The sequence below is a fragment of the Cyprinodon variegatus genome, unplaced genomic scaffold (genome assembly GCF_000732505.1).
Source record: "Cyprinodon variegatus isolate N-32 unplaced genomic scaffold, C_variegatus-1.0 Scaffold659, whole genome shotgun sequence".
NCBI lineage: Eukaryota > Metazoa > Chordata > Actinopteri > Cyprinodontiformes > Cyprinodontidae > Cyprinodon > Cyprinodon variegatus.
The window spans coordinates 409,895-416,395 of NW_015151112.1; the positions used below are offsets into that span (position 1 = coordinate 409,895).

Consider the following 6,501-nt stretch of genomic DNA (forward strand, 5'->3'; position numbering starts at 1 on the left):
TTATCCCTAACTATGTAGGGCTGTCCCTCAGTTTTTTGAAGATGTTTCAACACCTATCCAGGAGTCTTTATCAATTGTCAGATTGCACCAGAGCAATCAGTAGTTGGAGCGCTGATGTAGTTTAATCTCTCATTCTGAGGTTATATCGAAACCATTGCTTCCTTCGATGTAACCTCTCTCTTCACCTGCATTCCCACGTTAAAGGCAGTAAACACAGTCAGGACACAATTGGAACATGATGAAACCCTGAAGGACAGCACCACTTTAACACCTAACTGATACTGGATAGGTGTTGAAACCAAAAAAAACTAAGCGAAAGTCCGATTGCCTTCCAATTTAAGGCTGTTTGTGGTTGCCATGACCTTGATGACATTATTTACACAGACATGTTATGACATAAAAATGAAAGGATATCTGACTGTAAGAAGCAAAAGCACAGGTTAATGTGAGCTATCAAAATAGGGTCAAAATATTACATATAGTGGCTGATTTGAGGTTAATTTTATGTTTGTATCTGCATCATTGCCACTAGCCTGCCAAAAGGCCCTGAGTATGATACTACAGCATCATACTCAACATGCAACACGAACAGCATTGTTTTAAAATGGATCTTAATTCCAAAAACATTTACTTGTCAATTTGGCCAAAAAGCTCAACATTTGTTTCACTTCAATAAAATTTTCTAGGGCTGTAAGAATTAATCAGATTAATTGTGATTAGTCAATTATTGAAATATTTGCCGACTAATTTATTAAACGATTACTCGTTAAATGGATTATAGAGACTCTAAAGCATGCCTTTAGCTGAAAGAGCAACTCATTTAGAGAAGTAATTATACCAAAATTGTGAATTTTTGAAAAGAAGCGCCTCCTCCACTTAAAAAAACAAAAAACAAAAAAAAAAGGATATGCACAACCCTGAACCCGCTCCTGAGAGGGAACTCCTATTAAACGCATACGTGAGCGTGCAAAAGCCCTTTTCTACTTGTGCATGCTCTGTTTAAAAGTCGCTGTTTGCACCACTCATACAAGCTTACTTTCCAAAAGAAGATTTTTCCACTACTCACCACGGGTAAGTGAAAATGGGGACGAGCATGTAGGATGGCTTTATGTAAACGTATCACCAGAATGATTGACAATTAAGAGGATCACTTTTTGTGATGAGCCACCCCAAAAAAGACCTTTAATATAAAAAAAAACTATTTTGTCTGTCAGTATGCTCCATACACAACTCCTCAAGTGAACAAGTTTCACCTTGTTTACTTTTGTAAAAAGTATTTTTTTTTTAATTAGGCAAAAAAAATGATCGACAGATTAATTGATTTCCAAAATAATCATTAGTTTCAGCTCTAAACATTTCTATGCAGGAAGCCCCAGATTTCGGGTATTTAAATGTTATAACATAAGATTCTTTATTTTGTCAATACAAAAGAAATTGGAAAACAAAATGACTCTGGTGTTCTACAAGTTTACGATCAATGTTTGCACATATTGTCGTGACCTCTGACCTGATCGACGATGCATCGTATAAAAGATAATGCTAAGCTGCCTCCATATCTTTTATGTTTTATTTGGAACAAAAATAAGTCACCTTTAGGTTCCCTGCTACATCTTGTGAAAGCCAAACACATCTGTGCTGAATGAATCATTTTTTATGCATTAAAACTCACCCAGATGATGCAAAATCAACAACAGTTAAAAGCAAGAATACTTAACAGGTGGCATGTGTTTACACTGCTGGGAAACATACTCTCACCCCTTATCATAATAGTCAATTAAGCTTGACTATGGGAAGCCCGGCTAAAATTGAGACCCCCGCCAAAACTCAGAAAGCTGTGTCTAATGTCAAAGGACCTTAATTAGATACCCCTCTGTGGATGAATAGGCACATTCAAACATCCAATTAGGAAGGGGTGCGACACTGTGCTATGAATAAACTGTACCTTGTGCAGACTGATCCTCAGTAGATGCACACCAGCTCCCCAGCTGCAGTTGCAAAGCTTATTCAGAGAGGTAACACTAATTACTAAGCAGAGATATCCTTTAAAAAGTGAAGTTTGGACCCCCGACTGTGATGCAATTTACCAACATGCCCCCCTGTTACAAACGGGTTGATCAGTGAGCTATACGTAAAAACAGCATGTTGTTTAATCGGTTACCGCTGTGCCAATTAGCCTTGAATGTATACTCATATTTCTTACTTAGCATATAAAGCTCCATTATAGATTAGACTAGGTTGCTACATTACTATTAAAAAGAGTTAATACTCCTTGAACTTCACATCTTGTCACAATAAAACCATAAAACGTCTGTGCATTTAAGATATTACTGGAACGAAAACTATTTAAGAAGCATTTAAGAACTACGGGAACGGGAAAGAATCACAACCTTGAACTTATATGAAATATTCTTTTTTTTTTATAGATACTGTGTTTTGGAGATCATTAAAAAAAGAAACAAATTTATATCCTAGAAACTTTTATATCACAATTGCTAACTGCAAATAATTCTGTTTAACATATGCATCTTTCCTTTAAGGAAGAACTAAGAAAACTTTTGAAATGAATGCATTTCTGTGTTGTTGTTATTTGGGATTAGGTTGCTGTTTCTTCTCAATATATCTTAACTAGTTTTATTTTGGAACTGCCTCTTCTTAAAAAGAAAATAAACAATTCAGTTAGAAAATAAAGAATCTTTTCTTAATGTCTGTCAAATACAAAATAGCAAATATTTCCACTTAATTCAACCAGTAAAAAATCACATAAAATCACATTGTGGTGAGTTATGTGTTATAGTTAATAATGACTTGGAGAGGAGAAAAGCACTAACTAAGAAAAAAAACAGCTTTAAAGAGGAAGTTAAAGTACGATGGCTGACATGTGAAAACCACTGATCTTTATTTATTCACTTAATTGCTGATAGACCAAAAAAGACTTAAGTCATTTGCCGCCATCTTGGTACTTCCCACTTTCACGGAGTTGCGCTATAAAAATGCCTGTAATGCAATTACCATAATTAATACATGTATATTACATAATCATAAGTAATTTAGCTCTTTTGGCACATCATCAGAAAATGTGAATGCCTAATATTCTTAATATCTGACTAAAGTATTATTATGCTCCATTAAAACACTCATTTTGTTGTGGTGGATTTAAAACATGTTATATCCATTAACTTCATGCTGAATATGACATTTTAATGTGCTTATTTTTTTTACCATAAATTACAGGAATCTACTTATCCTACAGTATGAAACAGCAAGTACTGTATCTGTCATATCCGGCATTAAAGATTTAATTCCATTTTGTTCGGAGGGTCTGGTCCAACACAGTTTGTTTTTTTGTTCATCTCCCTCTTGTGGTCTGGAGCTCTTCTGTTTTGTTGAGCGAGTTTGCTGCTGGTTTTTCCTATTCGCATCATTTTCTTTCTCTGATGCAGAATTTTTTGTTTGCATTTTTTTGTGGATTATAGAGTTTTTTCTCATTTTTATCTGTAATTACAGCATTTTTGTTTGACGCATTTCCGTTGCATTTGATTTGTCTGTGTTTGCACTTTTTGACCACTAGGACTGCCATAAATCGAGCCTATTCTAGTTTCAAATTTGCAACACATTTGACCATTTATTTTCTGAATTTAAAAAGAAGGAAACTAAAGTATAAAATAAAAGCATTGATACCCGTGACTAACCTTAGAGGGAGACCAAAAAATCTATATAGAGAAAAAGGGCTAAGAAAAGATATAAACCCTGTTGGTTCTAGGAAAATGATCCGCTGACAGATATAAACAAAAGCACTAGCCTCTGGTTAAAAAAAAAAGTCCTATTCTGACACTTCTGGACTGAAGTTGGTGGACGGTCATGTAGGTTTTCTATTGTGTGCTGATGAAGGTTCTCAGTCATCCAGGTCATAGTCATTCCGTAAAAATTCAAAAAATATCCACTGGACTTGGTTTTCAAGATTTGAAGACGTTTCGCCACCTCTCCAGGAAGCTTTCTCAATTCAATTGTCTGGATCTGCAGTGAGTTTGAGTCTTATATAGACAACGCCTTGTATCGCTTGGAAACATGCAATGGTAACCGATGAATGGGTCGTTAGTTCCATCGTTAGCCTGTAATATCTGAACCTGTCTATGATTCTAGGGGTCGGTCGTTAAAGGGGGGATTGCCATTAAGGGGGGGGATTGTCTCCTGTAATACCTGTCAGGTATTACAGGAGACCCCTAGAATCATAGACAGGTTCAGATATTACAGGCTAACGATGGAACTAACGACCCATTCATCGGTTACCATTGCATGTTTCCAAGCGATACAAGGCGTTGTCTATATAAGACTCAAACTCACTGCGGATCCAGACAATTGAATTGAGAAAGCTTCCTGGAGAGGTGGCGAAACGTCTTCAAATCTTGAAAACCAAGTCCAGTGGATATTTTTTGAATTTTTACGGAAAGTTTTCTATTGTGCTGCACTCCATATTTTAGGAAGAATGATTGAACTGTACTCTTTAAGATTTTCAATGATTAGTATTGTTATTCTGTATTGGTTGATAACATAGAAGCTGATTTGTAAATAGTTTATAAATAGGTGGAACAAGTGGGAAATAGTTTGTAAAAAGAACCATTTGTGAGGTATGGATATTTTAAAAGGCACTGTTGAGAAATTAAAAATAAAAATCCTAAATAATTTCATATAAAAATCACAGTTATAAAATCATATTTGAATTTAACAAGAAAGGAAGTGGAAAAAATACCAAAGTAAGAACAGAAAACAGTTCAGCTGTAAACTGTAAAGTAAATTTAAATTTGTAGAAGAAAATGAGGATAGCTGAAATAAGAAAACAAAGAAGAAACAGTAAGAAAACAGAGGAAGAAGACGCCTCATCTGGCTTAGGAATCAGAGATAACGTGGATGAACGGCACGGCAACCTTGGCTTATCTATGAACAAACATGCCTCTCTTTCTGAAAGCTACAGGAATGGAAACACAAACAAAACCCCAAAGCAAGAGCTTCTACTCACCACTGTACACACAATGAGTTTAAACTTTGTGAGTCTAATTATTTTGGCCTTGGTCCACATTGCCCACGTGAAAGATTGAAAGGGGAACATAATGTGATGGTAATACCTGGGCTGCCATCAGCAAACCTCCATGTGTTCAGCTTTTTTTTTTTTTTTTTTTTTTTAAGTTTTCCGTTCTCTGTGGGGTTTGATGGAGAAGGAAGCAAGTCAGGTTGAGGGAAATATAAACCAAGAAGTAATCAAATATATTGAAGGAAGCGGCTTAGTTGAGCACTTGTTTTCATATGATTTTTGGTACCGGTTATGCCATGCTGCCTCTGATATTAAGCTGAAATTTAACTCTTTTGTAGTCTATGTTTTTAATTTAACATGCGCTGACAAACGTGTGAGGGTCCAGAATATTTGCAAAAACCATTTCAGCTTTTAGCAGATATTTTGCACTAATATATGTTGTTATTGTGTTACTGATTGGATATGAATGTCACTATTCCTGAAACTGCTTTGAGATTTGGTAAAGAGAAACATGTCAACAATGATCAGATCTACACAGTCATATAAAATAAAGCCCTAAGTTGCTGTCAGATAATTCCAAACCAGCAATCTGGATTACAGACATACAGTTAAAACAAAGGTAGAAAAAGAAAATCTCAGTGTAGGACAGTGTACCAATATCGTGATGTGTTTCTTGTCAAGATCAAATCTGTTATTTTAAATAAATCTGGTATAATAGTATAACCCTGCTCCCTGACAAAGTTTCGACAAATTATTAAGACTGAGAGCCAGAGCTACTGTAGGTTTGGGGATGTAGAAGAAGAACTTTAGAGTTTTATTTGACATAATTTAAGTACATAAATTAAACATTTTACTACCAATAAGCAATAAAGTACTTATCTGAAAAATGCTATTGATCAACGCTCAGAATTCTAAACTCTTTACTCTGCAGGGAGGATGTGTCAGAGTGTGATGGCTTAATGGTCTATTTAAACTGTTCACAGAAGCTTGAATGCAGTACTGCATAGAGTATTGTTTTCATCAATGCAATAGTTTTAGTAGCAGACCTAGTGGCCACATAAGTACAATGCAGAGTATGGATGTCCTCAGGGGAGAAGGTGGAATACCAATTAGATTTGAGATTACCTAATTCCAATAAGGGTAATTCACCCTTACCTCAGAATGTGGGTCTGTGAAATACAGTACGCATCTACAGTAGCAATCTGTACTATTTGTAACCAATGGGCTACTACAAAAATATCAGTGGTCAGCATTTAAGTCATAGAGAACAGCACTATGACCATTTTAGGTAAAATACTGTAGAATAAAATACATTTACATAAAAATATAAATTTGTATTTTATAATAAAAGGATTCTGAAGGCCCATTTTCTACATTTATTAACGAGCCTTCCGACCTACAGCTAACTACATCTACAAACATGTAACACAAGAAATTAGTTACTCCAATATTTGATTTACTCATATTTAAGTAAA

The 6,501-nt window shown here is 35.2% G+C and overlaps 1 protein-coding gene across 3 annotated transcripts in view; it reads right to left on the reverse strand.

The window, feature by feature from the left end:
- Window positions 1-6,501, reverse strand: part of LOC107096934 (ATP-binding cassette sub-family A member 1-like) — a 179,153-nt gene that overhangs the window by 105,793 nt on the left and 66,859 nt on the right. The gene's annotated exons all lie outside the window — the stretch shown is intronic.